This window comes from Eptatretus burgeri, chromosome 4, assembly GCF_056783735.1.
Source record: "Eptatretus burgeri isolate ZD-2024b chromosome 4, Ebu_testis_v1, whole genome shotgun sequence".
NCBI classification, from domain to species: Eukaryota; Metazoa; Chordata; class Myxini; order Myxiniformes; family Myxinidae; genus Eptatretus; species Eptatretus burgeri.
The window spans coordinates 118473403-118493605 of NC_140964.1; the positions used below are offsets into that span (position 1 = coordinate 118473403).

Consider the following 20203-nt stretch of genomic DNA (forward strand, 5'->3'; position numbering starts at 1 on the left):
ACAGTTGGTCTTACTCCATCTTCTGATGTTTTGTGCACAGTGAGTTTTACTCCATCCTGCATGGTGTTTCGTGCAGTGAGTTTTACTCCATCCTCTGATGTTTTGTGCACAGTGGGTTTTACTCCATCCTCTGATGTTTTGTACACAGTGAGTTTTACTCCATCCTGCATGGTGTTTTGTGCAGTGGGTTTTACTCCATCCTCTGATGTTTTGTGCACAGTGAGTTTTACTCCATCCTACATGGTGTTTCTTGCAGTGGGTTTTACTCCATCCTCTGATGTTTTGTACACAGTGAGTTTTACTCCATCTTCTGATGTTTTGTGCACAGTGAGTTTTACTCCATCCTGCATGGTGTTTCGTGCAGTGAGTTTTACTCCATCCACTGATGTTTTGTGCACAGTGGGTTTTACTCCATCCTCTGATGTTTTGTGCACAGTGGGTTTTACTCCATCCTCTGATGTTTTGTACACAGTGAGTTTTACTCCATCCTGCATGGTGTTTCGTGCAGTGGGTTTTACTCCATCCTCTGATGTTTTGTGCACAGTGAGTTTTACTCCATCCTGCATGGTGTTTTGTGCAGTGGGTTTTACTCCATCCTCTGTTTTGTGCACAGTGAGTTTTACTCCATCATGCATGGTGTTTTGTGCAGTGGGTTTTACTCCATCCTCTGATGTTTTGTGCACAGTGAGTTTTACTCCATTCTACATGGTGTTTCTTGCAGTGGGTTTTACTCCATCCTCTGATGTTTTGTACACAGTGAGTTTTACTCCATCCTCTGATGTTTTGTACACAGTGAGTTTTACTCCATCCTGCATGGTGTTTCGTGCAGTGGGTTTTACTCCATCTTGCATGTTGTTTAGTACAATGCATTTTAATCCATCCTCTGATGCTTACTCGAGGGGGTTTTACTCCATCTTCTAATGTTTTGTGCAGTTGGTTTTATTCCATCCTCTGACATTTAATAGAGTTGGTTTTGCTCCATCTTCGGAAGTTTAATGGAGTAGGTTTTACTCCTTCCAATGATGTTTAGTCAAGTGGGATTTACTCCATCCTTCAGAGTGTTTAGTGCAGTGAGTTTTACTCCATCCTCTGATGTTTTGTGCAGTGGGTTTTACTCCATGCTATATTTTGTAGAGTGTTTTTACTCCATCCTCTGATGCTTTGTAGAGTGATTTTACTCCATCCTCTATTTTGTAGAGTGGGTTTTACTCCATCCTCTGCTTTGTAGAGTGGTTTTACTCCATCCTCTGATGCTTTGTAGAGTGGTTTTACTCCATCCTCTGATGCTTTGTAGAGTCGTTTTTTCTCCATCCTCTGATGTTTAGTGTGTTGAGTTTTACTCCATCCTGTAATATTTAGTCCAGTGAGTTTTACTCTATCCATCCATCCAATGGGACCATACTCTGTGGAGAGCGTTGGAGCTGCTTAAGTGTGTCTACTTCGCGATTGGGCTCATTTCTGGACGGGTTGCCACTCCAACACAGGATACCAGCTGGCACCCATTTACTCCATCCTCTAATTAATTGTGCAGTGAGTTTTACTCCATCCTCTGATGTTTGGTGCAGTGGGTTTTACTCCATCCTGCAGAGTGTTTCTTCCAGTGAGTTTACTCCATCCTGTAGAGTGTTTGTTCCAGTAGATTTACTCCATCCTGCATTGTAGTTGTTCCAGTGGGTTTACTCCATCCCATGAAGTGTTTGTTCCAGTGGGATTACTCCTTCCTGCAGAGTGTTTGTTCCAGTTGATTAACTCCATCCTGCATGGTTTTGGTCGTGTGGGGTTTTTTTTCTCCATCCTGCATGGTTTTGGTCGTGTGGGTTTTACTACATCCTGCATGGTTTTGGTAGTGTGGGTTTTACTCCATCCTGCATGGTTTTGCTAGTGTGGGTTTTACTCCATCCTGCATGGTTTTGGTAGTGTGGATTTTACTCCATCCTGCACAGTTTTTTGTAGTGTGGATTTTACTCCATGCTGCATGGTTTTTGTAGTGTGGATTTTGCTCCATCCTGCATGGTCGGTGTAGTTTGGATTTTACTCCACCCTGCATGGTTTTTGGTATTGTGGGTTTTACTCCATCCTGCATGGTTTTGGTAGTGTGTGTTTTACTCCACCCTGCATGGTTTGTGGTAGTGTGGGTTTTACTCCATTCTGCATGTTTTGTGGTAGTGTATGATTTTTCTCCATCCTGCATGGTTTTTGGTAGTGTGGGTTTTCTCCATCCTGCATGGTTTTTGGTAGTGTGGGTTTTACTCCATCCTGCATGGTTTTTGGTAGTGTGGGTTTTACTCCATCCTGCATGGTTTGTGGTGGTGTGGGTTTTACTCCATCCTGTGTGGGTTTTACTCCATTCTGCATGGTTTTGGTAGTGTGGGTTTTACTCCATCCTGCATGGTTTTTCGTAGTGTGGGTTTTCCTCCATCCTGTATGGTTTTTGGTCGTGTGGGTTTTACTCCATCCTGCATGGTTTTTGGTAGTGTGGGTTTTACTCCATCCTACATGGTTTTTGGTAGTTTGGGTTTTACTCCATTCTGCATGGTTTGTGGTAGTGTGGGTTTTCCTCAATCCTGTATGGTTTTTGGTAGTGGGTTTTGTCTTTGTTTCACTTCCTTTCTTCTATTTTGTTTACTCCCCCCCCCCTCCCTTTTCTTCTTCTTCTTCATTCTGTACTCCACCTTTGCCTCTTTGCCAGTGATGTTTTTGTTTTCGGCATTCATTGTGTTCTTTACATCATCGTTACATACTCACCATTTTGTTTTACTTTTGAAACCATTAAGGCAGACAGAGCTGCAGTCCAAGACTGGTGTTAATGTGGACATGTAAAAATGCACGTCACTGTTGCACACTGTGCCTTATAGTTGGAATGGTAGTCCAAGGTAGTGCTGTCTGGAGACTTCCTGTCTTCAATTTACTTCAATGATCCTGTGAGGAATAAGTCTGTGTTTTAAAATAATGATCCCTTATTAGCTGCTTTGAATTACAGGCTTGGTATCTGCATGAAGCTTCAAATTTCGTCCCATGGACTGTTGTTGGTACTTTTCAAGCATCAACTGGTGAAAAGCTGGTTTAACTAGTATATCTGATTTCCCAAGTCTCTGCGTTTGCCACCAGACCATGACAGAGCTCTAGAAAAATAATAATAATAATAATAATAATAATAATAATAATAATAATAATTGTTCCCTTCCAAGGAACTTTGACACAAGAGGAGGTAATTTTAGGCCCAAAAAAGATTGCACTGTTATTACAAACACTTCTGGTTCCTGGTCCATATACTCTCCTTTTAAAATGCTGAGCATCAGCAAGGAAGCAGCACGTACCATTTAACTCTTTGAATATTAGTGGCCATTTTACCAGCTGCTATTCAAACCTCCATATACCTGAGCGGCCATTTTATCAACCACTATTCAAACTTCCATGTACTCAAGGGGCCGGTTTACCGGCCACTATTCAAATGTCCATATACCCAAGCGGCCAGTTTACCGGCCACTATTCAAACGCCAATATAACCGAGCAGCCAGTTTACCGGCCACTATTCAAACGTCCATATAACCAAGCGGCCAGTTTACCGGCCACTATTCAAATGCTAATATACCCAAGCGGCCGGTTTACCGGCCACCATTCAAACCTCCATATACCCAAGTGGCTGGTTTACCAGCTGCTATTCAAACCTACATATTCCCAAGTGGTGGGTTTACCAGCTGCGATTCAAACATCCATACACCCAAGCGGCCAGTTTACCAGCCACTATTCAAATGTCCATATACCCAAACGGCCGGTTTACCAGCCACTATTCAAACGTCCATACACCCAAGCAGCCGGTTTACCAGCCACGATTCAAATGTCCTTATACCCAAGCGGCCGGTTTACCAGCCACTATTCAAACATCCATACACCCAAGCGGCCAGTTTACCAGCCACAATTCAAAACTCCATATTCCCAAGTGGCCAGTTTACCAGCCACTATTCAAATCTCCATATTCCCAAGCGGCCAGTTTGCCAGCCACTCTTCAAACCTCCGTATTCCGAAGCGGCCAGTTTACCGGCCACAATTCAAACCGCCCGATTCCCAAATTCCCGGCCAGTATTCCCGGCCAGTTTACCGGCCACTATTCAAACCTCCATATTCCCAAGCGGCCAGTTTACCAGCCACTATTCAAACGTCCATATACCCAAGCGGTCAGTTTACCAGCCACTATTCAAACCTCCATATTCCCAAGTGGCCAGTTTACCAGCCACTATTGCAACCTCCATATTCCCAAGTGGCCAGTTTACCGGACACTATTCAAACCTCCATATTCCCAAGTGGCTGGTTTAGCGGCCACTATTTAAACATCCATATAACCAAGTGGCCGGTTTACCAGCCACTATTCAAACCTCCATACACCCAAATGGCCAGTTTACCAGCCACTATTCAAACCTCCATATTCCCAAGCGGCCAGTTTACCTGCCACTCTTCAAACGTCCATATACCCAAATGGCCATATTTACCAGCCACTATTCAAACGTCCATATAACCAAGCGGCCAGTTTACCAGCCACGATTCAAACCTCCATATTCCCAAGCGGCCAGTTTACCGGCTACTATTCAAACGTCCATATACCCAAACCGCCATATTTACCAGCCAGTATTCAAACGTCCATATACCCAAGCGGCCAGTTTACCAGCCACTATTCAAACGTCCATATTCCCAACCGGCCAGTTTACCAGCCACTATTCAAACGTCCATATTCCCAACCAGCCAGTTTACCAGCCACTATTCAAACCTCCATATTCCCAACCGGCCAGTTTACCAGGCACTATTCAAACGTCCATATACCCAAGCAGCCATATTTACCAGCCACGATTCAAACGTCCATATACCCAAGCGGCCAGTTTACCGGCCACTATTTAAACATCCATATTCCCAAGCGGCCAGTTTACCAGCCACTATTCAAACGTCCATATTCCCAAGCGGCCAGTTTCCCAGCCACTATTCAAACGTCCATATACCCAAGTGGCCAGTTTCCCAGCCACTATTCAAACCTCCATATTCCCAAGCGACCAGTTTACCGGTCACTATTCAAACCTCCATATTCCCAAGTGGCCTGTTTACCAGCCACTATTCAAACCTCCATATTCCCAACCGGCCAGTTTACCAGCCACTATTCAAACGTCCATATACCCAAGCAGCCAGTTTACCAGCCACGATTCAAACCTCCATATTCCCAACCGGCCAGTTTACCATCCACTATTCAAACGTCCATATACCCAAGTGGCCAGTTTACCAGCCACTATTCAAACGTCCATATTCCCAAGCGGCCAGTTTACCAGCCACTATTCAAACGTCTATATTCCCAAGCGGCCAGTTTACCAGCCACTATTCAAAAGTCCATATACCCAAGCGGCCAGTTTACCAGCCACTATTCAAATGTCCATATTCCCAAGCGGCCAGTTTACCGGCCACTATTCAAACATCCATACACCCAAGCAGTCAGTTTACCGGCCACTATTCAAACATCCATATTCCCAAGCGGCCAGTTTACCCGCCACTATTCAAACATCCATATTCCCAAGCGGCCAGTTTACCAGCCACTATTCAAACGTCCATATTCCCAAGCGGCCAGTTTACCCGCCACTATTCAAACGTCCATATTCCCAAGCGGCCAGTTTACCCGCCACTATTCAAACGTCCATATTCCCAAGCGGCCAGTTTACCAGACACTATTCAAACGTCCATATTCCCAAGCGGCCAGTTTGCCAGACACTATTCAAAAGTCCATATACCCAAGCGGCCAGTTTACCAGACACTATTCAAAAGTCCATATTCCCAAGCGGCCAGTTTACCAGACACTATTCAAACGTCCATATTCCCAAGCGGCCAGTTTACCAGACACTATTCAAAAGTCCATATTCCCAAGCGGCCGGTTTACCAACCACTATTCAAACGTCCCCATACCCAAGTGGCCAGATTTTTCTCCAAGGAGCCCAGGGTGGGTGAGGCAAAAGTCCATGGAGCTCAGGGGTCAAAGGGTTGAAGTCTTTGGTGTGACTCAGTCAGACTCAGAGCGGACACTCAAACCATTACTCCTCCAGGGCTGGTAGCAACTTGATCTCCTTGCTCAGAAAGAAACTGTATTACGTTGCTACAGGAGAAAGTTGGACCCCACATTGCAGGTCGATTATCAAAATGATTCCCTTTCCAAATGATCTTCAGAGTCACCTCTTTGTTTGCTTTAGCCATAAACTTCAAAGTGAGCTAGTGCTATCCTGGCCTGTTTTCTGCGTGAAGTGCCATCCATTAGCTGTGCACGACGTCATTTGGCAGTGAAACATAAACAGCACGAATGCTTTTTAAATGTGATGTCTGAGAGAACAGATTTTCTGAAAGCAGCCTGCACAACAATTTTGCTGTTCATGTCTTTTCAGGCAATTAAATCTGCTCTCATTTAGCAGAAAGAACATGCTGTCAATGTCATCTAAAGCTCATTGTACAGTGGATGTATTGGAGGATCTGAAATGCTATTTTTCTGGCACAGATTCTCTTTAATGCACCATGGCCTCCCATAATGTAACTTAGTAGCTGCTGGTCTTTTTTTACTTCAATTGCACTGCACAATACTACTATCAGAGCACGTCAAATGGACTTTGTGGACTCTTTGCTTTTGCTTCATCATTGCCGACCTGTAAATCAACAAAATGGATCACATGAATTGCTGTGACTCGCAATAGCAAAGGTCCACATTCTGAACAGGTTCTGCTTCCGCGGTATGACTTCTTGGGCTTCATTCCAACATCGTAAGTAATTTTCCACATTTTCGATCCGTCCTTGATTTTGGCGTGCAATTAATTTTGCTGTTGCATTTGTCTTTCCGTTGGTCACTCTGCCCTTCTCAAGAGCGATCTTGATCCGTTGCACGATAGTGTGGTGCTTTGCCAATGGTGGCACGCAGAGGTCTTCCGAGCACACTGGTTTTGAATGCCATGCACCCTTATTTTGAGTGTGTAGTTATTATACTGTACTTGCCTTTTTCTGCAAATTGTCGTACGGTCCTGTGCATCATGACTATAGTTGCAGCATCACAATTTATTTGAATGGCATTTCATATAACTATAGCCTTGCACATTCATTGAGCACCCTGAGACAGTATTGACTAACTACACACAATTCACAGACTCGTGTAAAGGTGTCACACAGTTATACCTTTTCAAATGTAAATTTACGAAATAACATATTCCGGTGTGCTGGTTCTCACTGTAAATGCAAATTTTATAGTTTGTAAAATCAAAAATAGCTGAGACCACTGAAATCAAAGAAAACCATGAGAAAGGAAAGGAACGACACCTCAGCTTAGCTCTTTTGGGGGTGGCCAGTGAGAATGTCTCTGGCCCAAATCTTTCTGCAACTGCCTGGCCTGACTTGATGTTTGACTGTGGCAATAATTTGTAATTTATTCAGAGTCCTGCCAAGAGCTTTCCTACTCTCTGTTTAAGACATTCTGGGATCTTTAACGCCCACCAACTTCCCCAACCAGCACGAGCAGATGAGTCCTCCGGCTTAACCTCTGACAGAAGGACCGGCGCACACATTGATGCCTGTGAAACACCACTGGGGGCAATAGTTTATAGCTGGGTCGAGATTCGAACCCAGGATACATGGCTCAAAGTTACTGGTCTTAAAGCCATCTCAAAGAAATATTTAAAGGGTTATTATATAAAAAAAACATCCTTTCGCAAAATCGAGGAAGTGAAACGGCTGACACGAATTCTTTTTTCATTTGAATGTTCTGTGCAGATATAAGATCTTTTGGTGGATTTTTAAATTTCATGTCCTTGTAAAACAATAAGTTGATCTTCCAGTTGGTCATTCAACTTTGCTTTTGAATCCTTTCCTTTTGTTTCTTCTTCGTTTTTTTTTGCAATATCTTTGTTTGTCATTTATTTGAATGAAATTTCCTCTTACTATTCATACCTTTATGATTCTCACTCCGTTGTGTGGTCAATCCAATCTGATGACATTTTGGTCATAACCAATTTGTAAATGGATCTCATTTGCTTTACTTCCTGCTACCCTTCATATTATTTTGCGTGCTCATGTCCGTAGTATAACAATTACTTGCAGTTGGCTTGCTCCACAATTTAACCTGATTTTGTTTTGCTGCTAATGCTAGAAGACCAGAACAGCAAATGAGCTTGCTACACCATGCATTCTGTCCTTCGGGCCAAGAGGTATTTGTTTATTATTTGACCACATATTTTGGTCTGAGAGTGCATGTGTTTAGCTTTGTCACAATGTTTTGATTATTTTTAACCTTGTTTGTATAAAAATGTGTTTCGCAATTGAGAAAGAGCAATGTGAGCTTTGTAATGACTATCCATTTTGGTTTTTGGGTCAGGATCTGCTGTTTCTGTTTTGTGTGTCTTCTCACTGGCAGCATGAATCTTCTAACCTCCAACCCAAGTTCTCTCTTAACCATCTGCGATGACTTCAAGTGCCACCACTACAGCTCGCAGCTGTGAGTCGGTTGCTCAACAACGAGATATCTGTGATCACAAAGCGATAGCCAAGGGTAAGCCTTCCACGGCAGGAGAAGGCTTACCCTTGGAGATTGCCCACGACTTACCCTTGGCTCATGATCCAATGATGGCCATATTTTTTCCACACCACAATATGACCTTTATCTTCAACATTTAGGGAGACAGTGTCAATTACAAGAATGTGTTGCCATCTACAATCTGTCCAAAAATAAATCACAGCGTCATGAAAATCGGAGGAAAATTATTCAAGTTATGATGAAAACGGTGTTTTTTGTTAATTAGGTCACAATCCTAAAAAAGTAGGTCAAGGACATGGATCAAATATCAGGTGCACAATTTCGGTGCAGGTGCACTAGTATGATGCAAGAACATCTCGGAATGTCGAGCGGTCTTTGAGATTCCGCATCGACAAAATGAGCAATGATAAAAAAAATGCATTCTTTTTTTCAGACCACCATTTGGCCTTGACCTTTAACCCAGAGGAGTATGATGTGAATTTAGTGTAAATGCAACTTGCTGTAGACTATCTAGTGAGGCCAATTTCGTTCTGATAAGATGAGCCTTGGTCGAGTTTTGCTGCAAAATCTCATTGCAAAAGTCGCTGCTGGCTCCGAGATAAAGCTCGGAAATTAGGAGTGTTGAGAGTGCTGGAAGAAAAGAAAGAAAGAAATCTTTAATTAATGCAAGTTTTTTTTCTCTTCTCAATGGTGGTTTAGTACTTCTAGGGTTTAAAAACTATGTGGCACCATTAAAAATTGGGGGCGCTAATTATCAAAGCAAACAGTACAACAGCAATAAGCCCTCCCCTATGCTATAGGGGGAGGCTTAACTCGCCATTGTGTTTCTGCAGCTACGTCATGGCGAGTTGTTGTGTAATTAACTCTCAAATAACTGGAAAAGTGGCAGTTGATGAGGCCTTCTGTGATTGGACAGGCTTTGTTCGATCTTCTTTGTTCGATTTTCCCATCTCAGATCTCCACTTAAATTATTCTCACTTCTGGACTTGTTTCTGACAAATTTTGCTGCTCACCTTACCTGCTCGTCCTCTGCCATATTCGGCTCCTCCGACCACATCTTGGTGAAAGTGTTGTTCTCGTTGGTTGTAGTCAGAAAGCTGCAAATGCATTGCGGCGTCTGGCAGTTTACCAAGGCCGACTGGCATAGTTTTCCTTCTGCTATCTCACTCACTGATTGATTGAATGTCTTATCTGTGACAGACATTGATTGCTGTTGGGAGTTTTTCCATAAATGCTTGGTTTCTCTGATGCACAGGTTTATTCCTCATTACTTGTGGCAATCTTAATCTTCACAGCCACAGTGCATGAACTCCTGCAATGAGGAAGTTGCCTTAAAGCAACTTGCTTATTCAACTTGGAAGGCAGATCCAACTGAGGGAAACCTTAGGTCACTCTGCAATGCGTGCAACAGGTGTATGTCTATGTCCAGACAAACAAGCACTTACGAGCAGTCACATTGAAAGCCAAACTTTCTCATCAATATCCCTCCTCTGAGACCTGGTGGCACCTGGTCAAGTTCCATCACTTTGTGCTCCTCTCTCTTTCCCTCCATCATGACCTATAGTGTCAGATAGTAGATTCTGTTCTGGACACAGGTCACTGACCTCTGTCTTCTACCATCTCTAAGCTGGTCTCAAACCCCAGCTCTTTGCCCCCTTACCTTCAAACATGTTTGTGTTGCTTCTTACATACTTGTTAACACCTTACTTGTTAACCTGCCCAAGTTCAATCTGTCTGCACATCTGTGCTACTTTCTGCCCTTTTTTTTTTCTCCCTTCTTGGGAATTGTTTCTCTGTGTTGGTACAATCATTCTCCTTGTCCAAATTTTCAAGTTGGCAGCACACCACCATATTATATTGTCTTCCATCCACACCCATAAGATTTTATACCGGCACAAACTCACCCTGTTCATCTTCCTCCCCCACGCCCTTTCTCCAGGTTACTCTTACCTGTGGTCTGTGTGTATCCACCTGTTCTCCACTGCCCCACTGTCAATACGACACCACTCCATTTGTCTTTGTCTTCTGGTTTTATTATGAGCCTCGCTTTATGTAAAAAGTATGTATGTAAAAAGGTTGCATGTGTCTTATATATTTTTGGAAAGCCATAGATTTTGGCTTTGAGATCAAGGAGAATCCATGTCTTCCTTTGAAAAGTTTTGGGTGACTGTGTACTCGCACAGTGGTCTTTAAGTTAAGGTTCATGTACAGTGCTTAGCTTTGTCCTGATGTTTTGAGGTTTTTTTTTAACTTTTAAACCTTTTTCAAATTAGAATAAAAAGGTGTAAACGTCCCTTGTAAGACCATGCATGCATTTTGGCCTTCGGGTCAGGGTGCATGGCATATTTTATTGACAAGCTTTATATGACTGCGCGTACGTTGGTCTTCAAGCTGAAATGAATGTGTTCAGATTTTTGGATTGTCACAGTTTTGAGATTATTTTTTAAACCATTTCATGTGTATAAAAAGGCCTCTCTCAATTGAGAACATGTGTCCATAAAGACTGGTTCTTAAAATGTATGCATGCTGCTGCACTCTCCCTTAGGCATTGTTGTCCCTTGACCTTCAGACAAGGTCAGAGATGGGGGGGAGGGGGGAACATTAAAATGAGCTCCATCCGACCGACCGACCGACCGACCAGCAAACGGATCATCTGTCCATGTACCCTTGTTTACGCGATATTTCAAAAACCGTTGAACATTTACCTTTCACATTGCAGATATCTATTCCTAATGACATTATCTCAACTTTATTAGATCATGGCTGTGATTGGCTGAATTATGTTGCCATACCAACCATCTCGGTAACTTGGCTTGTGTGCATGATATTTCAAAAACTGTTGACTTTCACATTGCAGATATCTACTCCTCATGACATTATCTCAACCTCATTATATCGTGGCTGTGATTGGCTGAATTATGTTGCCATGCCAACCATCTCGGTAACTTGGCTTTTGTAATATTTCAAAAACCGTTCAAGATTTAGTTTTCTCATTCCACCCAAAGACGGTGGACCTGGAGTATCAGCTCCTTGTTATTTTTTACAACCTTCAGGAGAGATTTCTCTCTATTTCGTCTATCAAGGTATTTGTGTTTGACCTATATATCAAGGTATAGGGTGTTTCGAGCTTTTTGTAGCCTATTAGCTGAATTTACTTTGATCCCATATCAACTTGCATACCTTACTGAAAAATCAACTAATCAGATGGCAGTGGGAATGCATTATTTTATCCTTTATACGAGATACATTCATTCATCTTTCATGAACATGTACATGGTGTTTTTGAACTTTTTGTGAAAATAATGACTGGTTCCTCCTCCCCCACTCTCTTAAACATGAACTCACCTGAAACAGCTATCAGATGAACTCACATTCCCTATTTGGTTGGTCGTCTGTGCTACTAATCTGTATGGAGCTCACCACATAATGAAAGTTTATAATGTCCTTGGGATCCTGGCCCAGAGTACAAACTTGCTCTTGCATATTTACTAACCGATTGTAAGGAAAACATTGTGCTTGCAGCCTCCTCCAGCCTGATACGAGCCCAAATGGTGTGCCCAATTGGGAGCATTCAGGTGTTTAAATAGGGGAAGACGTAAGTTTCTATCTGAGCCCACATGGTTGGCTAACACGTCTCCATGGATAAACATGGCCTCTGGATGAACCCCACAGGTGTGGCTAATCAACTCCTGGGAAGAGCTGGGGGAACACCGTGTTGCTAAGCATCACCTCCGGATAGGGTGGGGCGTCGACTTCTCAAAGGAGGGATGTAACCCACGTTAGAGGAAGGAATAACTGTGGGTTAAAATATGGAGGACTGAATGAGGAGAGATGTAGCAGAAGGCAGAATGTGGCACGAAGGATAACGGAAGAGTGAATGCAGGAGCCAGAATGTGAGTGCAGAGATTAGGGAGTAGTTAAGGCTCAGTGAACAGCCAACAACCTGTTGGTACAAGCTTCAAGTTCCGCTTACCAGCTTACCTCCAGGTAGCGAACATCTGATAGTCCATTGACACAAGTTTCGAGTTCAGATAACCTTTCAAGATATGCCTTTCCAATGGTATGATGATACCAGCAATTGAGTATAGTACATAACAGTACCAGCTGTGCTTGATTGGCACAAGCGTTACCGCTTGTAAGATTACATCCTGTGACATGGAGCTGTTCGGAGTTATGAGTGCTGAATCAGTGATGTCAAAGTACAAGTAACTCTGAATCTTATCTGATTATGGATCTTATTATTACTTTTTCTTCTGATTGTTGAATCAAATGTGGCTTTGAATGCCACCTATTTAGATATCAAGGTGAGGTTGACCTTTTGAATCTGCAAGTGTGCCCATTTGGAGTAGAAACAATACTTCTATGTAGCTACAACGGTTCCACTATGTCATGTCATCCAACAAGTAACTTGGAACTCAATTATTGACATGATTTGTCAGGTTTCTAGTAAAACTAATACTGAATTTTGAGTGTTGGATTGCTTGACTCTAACCGTTTAGTAGGCTTTGATCATTGAAAGTTTTTTTTTTTCTTACTGTTGTTTCAATTTCATAGTTTTACTGCACAGTCACGATTCCAGTATGTAAATTAGCTTTCCCGAATGATTATTTCTAACTGTTAAGTATAATTCAATATTTTGCAAAAATTTTATATTTTGTTGCTGTTATTCCTAGGACTGGCAGGATAGTCTAGAGGTTATGCATACTCGCCTCTGAGCTGTCTAGCCTCGGCTCGAATATCAGCCCAGCTCTAAACTGTCGTTCTGGTGTTTTCACATGCAGGGCGAGACATAAGTGTGTGTGCCATCCCTCGGATGATTGTTAAATTGGGCGTAAAACTCCTGTCTGCCAGCATTAGTTGGTGGGCGTTACAGATTCCATGGTATCCTTCACGAGTGTAGACGAGCTATCTCTGGGACCTTGGCCATAGTCCACATTACTGCACTTTCAGTTGTGTATCCAGTGTTGGAGTGGTGGCCCATCTAGGATTGTAACATTCGGCAAGAAATTGCTTTGGCAGAACTGACTCCTCTGTATGGAGCATTACACATGATGGTGATGATGATGATGATGATCCCATTTCATCATTTGTTTAATAAATTGTATTTTCACGATATTATGTGAATATTAGAAACCAGGTGGTTCGCTGTAACTCGTGTGCTCATAGTGGGTGCAGTGAAGTAAGCAATGTACTGCACATACTATTTAGTGTATGTCTACAATGTCCAATAGGAGGTCATGAACCGCTTCTGCTCTGATATCACAGATCAAATTGGACCGAAATGGAGGCTGAAACACACCACACAATTTGGAAATAATGCATCTAGTACGTTTTGGCCATTAATTGCCGTTTGTGATATAGAGCGTCTCTTTGTCACAAAGAGACATCACCACTTGTGCACAATTAATGGTACATTACATGGTCTTCACCTCATTTGCATTGTCACGTTGGGTCATGCAAGAATATAAATGGTCTATAATCTCTTAACTTATCCATCACAATTATATCAGTATTATAACTCAACTCAATGGCGTAATGGTTAGAGCATCTGCTCTGAGCATGGGAGGTCAGTGTTTCAAACCGTGTCTGAATCATACCAGAGACTTAGAAAATTGTATGTGCTGCTTCTATGCTCGATGGTCAGTATTAACAATGATAGAGCATGGACAAACACCAATAGGTTAGCAACCATTGTACAGGCTTTAATGGGCCAAATGCCATCATTCTGCATTTACGTTCCTTGTAAGGGATCTCGGAAATTATATTATATTATTGTTATCAACTGTGTCAAAGTTTTACCTATTTCTTGAAAATATATTTTACTGACAGTTTTCCCATCTATACCGAGAGCTCTGTCCATGACGTTAACAGCAATGTCTACAGCATATAGAGAGCAACTCATGAGGCTCTTTGCTTCATGCCACTATTGTGAGTTCTATTTCCATGGTGTTCAGAGCAATATGGGGTGAGGTAGGGGGTCGGATGAGAAAGGGGGGAGTTATCAGTTACGTTAACCACATTTTGGTGTGGACACAAAAGATGCCATGTCCTGTTGAGAAAAGTTGATAAATGGATATATTATTAAACTAGAACGGGCACTCATAGAGCGCATACCTTCGCCGCCACTACCTTTTTTGTTCTTGGTATGAGTGTGGGGAACTGGTTTCATATGAATGGTCTTATGACACAAACCACATATCTGTAATGTCATTACCCCCCCCCCGACTTTCGGGGGCTACGGACTAAACAACAATCAACTCACGTCGTTTTGGCGAGTCTTCACTCGCAAGCTCGGTGAATACAACGTTTCAACAAGAGAAGGTAATCTCGTTTGATGCTGGTTTCATGCAAATCGAATAAGAATTGACTGAGTTATGCCAAAAACCGCATATTTTTCAAGGGCGTGACCCCCCCCCCCCGACATTTTACCCCAACCGGTGACATGTGTTATGATGTCATTGTGTCACAAGATTGGGCATTAAATTCTGAACATTTTGGTGCTGGGTTCATGTAAAGCGGACAAGAATTGACCGCGTTATGACAAAAACCGCATATTTTTCAAGGTCGTGACCCCCCCTGACCTTTGACCCCTAACCGGTAACAAGAGTATGGGTGTCATTGTGTCATATTGCATATCACAAGATGAGGCCTTGAATTCTGAACATTTTGGCATTAGTTGCATGCAAATTGAATAAAAATTGACCGTGTTATCGTAAAAAGACGATTTTGACCTTTTCGTGACCTTGACCTTGACCTTTGACCCGAACGATCCCAAAATCTAATCGAATGCTTCCTGGCTAATAACCAATCATCCCACTAAATTTCATGCAATTAGGTTTAATACTTTTTGAGTTATACGAATCACAAGATTACAAATAGATAAATACACGCCGACCAAAACATAACCTTTCGCAGAATGCGAAGGTAACGAGAATGACAACCTTCGACGTCACGATGTCACCAGTATGCCTCTGCCCCACATTATTTCATTATTATACATACTTGTACCAAGTTTGATTTAAATCCCTGAACCCAGATTCAAAATATTAAATAATTCTTTCTGCCAGACCATGCATCCGATCAGGTTGAAATTTAAAACGAACATTCCACATGCCCACTAGATTATAACGGTGACATTTCACATTGATTGATGAAGCAGTTCAATAGAAAGATTTTTTTTAAAATTTCGTTCAAACCAATATGGCTGCCAGACAGTGTGACCTATTAATTATTCATGAACACCCTGGTATCCCCAAGGCTTGAGAAACATATAAGTGAAGTCTCCCCTTGATCTGTCCAGCCATTCTGGGGAAGAATATTTTTGAGGATTTTAGGGTACATCCAAGATGACTGCCAGACCATGTGACGTATGATAGTTATCAAACTTTATTCAGTATGCTAAATCAATCATTTGGGTGCAGTTTCACTTTGATCTGTAAAGCGGTTCTAGAGAAGATTTTTTTTTTGTTAAAAAAAAATAATAAAACAACATGGCTGCCAAACCATGTGATGGATGACATCATAATATTTTTTTTTCTGTGTTCACATCTTTCCCTAGATAGGCCACAGAAATTTTCATACTGATTGAATGCAGCATTCTACGTGTCAAATTTTCACCAGGATACCACTTCACCGATGATGTCATTGTCAACTCACTCTTATTCCCCATGCAAAGTTGTTGCCAAATGTCAACTTTCAATTTTTTCCCTGGTGTGGTTTAGGAGATACAGAGGACCAATTTTTTCCCCTTTTTTCCAACATGGCTGCCATCCCACGTGACCTATGATGTCATAATTATCATCAAAAAATTCTGCATGAGTAGTCAAAATTTGTGTCATCGAATAAGTGGTTGCAGAGAAAACATAAAATTTGCTTGGATGTATGTACGTACAGACGGATGGACACACAACCTGAAAACATAATGCCACCTGCAACTTTGTCACCGGAGGCATAAAAACAAACTAATGCACACACACACACACACACACACACACACACACACACACACACACACACACACACACACACACACACACACACACACACACACACACACACACACACACACAAACACATTTCTCCTTTAGCAATAGATGCAAAAATCTAGTATAATTTCTCTCGTGGCTCCGGAACCAAACAACCAATATATTTAGAACATCCCTCACAGCTCCCATCGTTCCCTCCCTACCCCACTTTCCGACATGATCAATAGTAAATACCATCATTTTAAACTTACCCTGTACATTCACACACCCCAGATATGTCCTTCCCATCTGTGTTCAGCAGTGCCCAAACGAGATGCGGTGTCTTTTTCAAGGAAATCTACCTGATACATCCAGCTCCCATGTAAATATGTCTGGCACAAGCTTTGTGTATTTTCACGTCGCAAAGATATCCTTTGCTTAAGAGTTGGTTACCGCTATTTGGTTTAACGGTGAGGCACAACATCATCTTTCCAGTTGGAGACATGCATTAAATAAATCACCAAACCTGCCATGTTCACAGATTCAAAGTCCATTTACTGATAGCGATCCTTCGGAGATTTGTGTAGCACACGCCCGTCCACTCGCGCCTTGCAGCAGCTCACATGGTCGGGAGTTTGCAGTACGGGCAGCTCCCTGTTCGGCAAGCTGAGAAAGTTCTCCAAGTCTTTCATTGTGCAGAGGCAAATCCCTTTCTCTCAGGTCCTTTTCCTCATATTTTCATCTTCTTTGAGAAGCTTTATCAGCCATTTTAGGTATCAATCCTTATCTCACATACAATATATACTCTATAGTGCCCCGAACACTGCCATTTATAGGGATTTCTGCACATTTATGTAAATCCATGACCTCTTCATCACAGGAAAAACAATTGTATCACTTTGCAGACGATTCTCCTCTGCAATAGGATATTTCCACCTTTTTCTACCAGGTGGGCTGTGGCAGCACTCCTATTTGTCTATTAGGAGAAAATGAGCAACTGTTCATCTTCCAAAAATGTCTTTTGGTGTAATAAATACCAATATTCTCAATTTGCTCCTCCACGAAGACCGGTAGTCAAATTCACCCCCGCCACCCCCCAACTTATTCCTCTGGTCAGCCTCTGGAGACGAGACAGTTGCGACAGCTCCTGAGCATCAATATTCACTTTAACCTGCGCTGGCAGATCACATCTCCAAGCTGGCCTTGAACACCAACTGCTGACTCAGAATTTTTTTACAGGGCCAAGCCCTTCTGCCATCTTCCACTTGAAATGTTATACAAAGCCTCCACCTGCAGTATCATGGAATATATATTCACCACTGTGTACTAGTGCTGCTGTTTCCCATCTCTCCCCCACCATAGAGCCTTTGGAATTTGGAGCATTACATACATGGAGAGGGAATAGTGAGGTTGAAGTCCAATAATTTCAGCATGCTTGCACACAATAAATATATGGCCCTTCCCAAGCTCTCATTAGGAAAAATTGCCACCACTTTTTTGTCTCACAATTTCAGTAAGGAACAAGCTATAATTATTAAACTTGGCTTAACTGTTATATAGCAATTTAACCAAACCAAGTGATATCTGATAACACGACCCCAATTCAGAAGACATTGAAATAATGGATCTTTGGTAGTATCGTAGTTGTTCGCACCTTGTCATCCTGAGAATATTGGTTGTGTCATAGGTTGTGTCAAAGGTAGTCCCTTTTGCAGAAGTCATCTGCATCCCACCAAGCAGTTTGATGAATAACTGCACCGTCCTGGTCCTGAGTATTCACATACCTCTCACCTCGAGCTCGATGAAGCTGCCTTTGCATAACGGCAGCCATACCCCAATAACTGTGTTGGTCCGCAAGCTAAACCAGGTGAGGGTAATGCATGGGCTGGTGCCTACCTATGAAGGAGAACACCGATCTGCTTTCATCCCTCATCAGTGCACGAATAGCTGCTATTGTGGATGTAGCAGAAGAAGCAGAATATTTTTCCTAACCGGTATTGAATGCATTGTGGCACAGCAGTATGGGCTGCTGTAAAGTTCATCGGTACAGGTGCTACATCAGTGCTACAGACTACCCGCTGCAATTGAACACGTCTCCAATCATCTTTCTTGTCAAGCCACGAGGAACAGATGTGTGCGACCGAGAGAATGGGGTTGGGTCTGTGCACATCTAACCCACTATAATGTGGACACCTAACCCCCAAAAATCTGCTCTGCTGCTCTTGCGCATCCTCTTTCTGCACTGTTCAGCACCATATAATTTGCTCGAGGTCATTTTCCATCTGCATAGAAGTCAGCCAACATCACTGCATTGTAAAAACGGATCGCTTTAACTGCACACCTTGCAGCTTACTTCCAATGAGGTCCTGGAATCCATCATCACAATCAACATCAAATCCTTCCTTTTCTCCAACAGTCTGATCTCAGACCATCAGGTCGGATTCAGACCAGTCACTCGGCCCTGGACATGTTGCTTTTGCTCTCCCAACAATGGATGGAGGTCCTCGTTTTCAGCCGTGAGATCAGGGATCATCAACGTTTGCAGCTGCCTCCATCTTGTTCACTCCTTGTGTCCTCACTGCCCTCATTCTTCTCAACATCCATTATTTCTCCAAGTCTCCCTCTATTATGTGCTACAACCCTGCTCTTTATACTCTTCCTTTGTTCTGTTACATCCTGAGTCATTCTGTGTTCTAGTTCCTCAATGAGGCTCAGCACTGTATATAAAAAAAGGAAAAAACATTCGTTCTTGCAAAATCACCTTCCAGACTCACAGAGTTGATGCTCCAAACCTCTTGATGCGTTTGTTGGTATCCCCTGGTTTACAGTGAGACTAAGACTGCATCTTCTTTCCTGGCTGCTCAGGTCCTCTTAAAGGTGTGGGAGGATGTTGCAGGCACACTCGATAATTAGTCGGAACCCTTGCAACAAATGCTGGTATGACATTAGGGTTCAAGGTCACCATTCCAGTGAAAAATACCATTCGGCGTTTAAGATTATGGCATAAGCTTGCCAGCTCAACTGCTTGCTGATGGACATTTTTTACCCAAAGTTATGGTATGACCATCCGTTCTGTCCTTGTGTGCTCGGATATATGTGTTTGACCATGTGGTTTGGTCTTTGGGCTGAAGTGTATCCATACATTAGCTTGACAAGCTTTGTTTGACTGTGTACTTTGGCAGTGGGGCCGAGGTGCATGTCCTAGCTTTGTTGCAAATGTCCTAGTTTTTAAACTTTTTTTTTAATGAAAAAGTTGGTCTCGTAAGGCCAGTGACCTAATCCATCCTTGTATTGATTCCCTTGTATATAGTAATCCATCCTTGAATTGATTCCCTTCCCAAGGGATGGGCTGGTTTTGCTAAAAGAAACGGTTGGCTGACTGATACTATGGGTATCACAGACTGCAACTAAAAGTTGGACATAGCTATTTCAACTGTAATTACCCTTTCTTTCGGCGAGGGTATTGCGTTTGGGTCCGTTTGGTTGTTACTTGCAAAATGGAAGATTTTTTTAAGTATATTGGTCAGTCGATTTTGTTTTTCTGTCTGTCTGTTTATTGCCGACAGGTCACAATACTAAACCGATCGTCATGAAACATTACCAAGTTGTAGAGATAGTTTCAACTGAGAAGTCTATTGATTTTGAGGTCAAAGGTCAAACGTCATCTTGAGGTCAAACTTCTAAAATCATCAGATTTCCTCTGAAAAAT

At 42.4% G+C, this 20203-nt stretch overlaps 1 protein-coding gene across 2 annotated transcripts in view; it reads left to right on the top strand.

Moving 5' to 3' along the window:
* The window catches only part of LOC147028964 (SPRY domain-containing SOCS box protein 4-like), a 206254-nt gene that overhangs the window by 2239 nt on the left and 183812 nt on the right, over positions 1-20203 (top strand). The window contains exon 1 of one of the 2 annotated variants that reach the window (XM_085879850.1): positions 6381-6773. The exons of the other annotated variant lie outside the window; for it this stretch is intronic. The gene's annotated coding sequence lies outside the window, so the exon portion shown is untranslated. Of the gene's footprint in view, positions 1-6380; positions 6774-20203 lie in introns of those variants that run through there. 2 annotated transcript variants of the gene reach the window in all.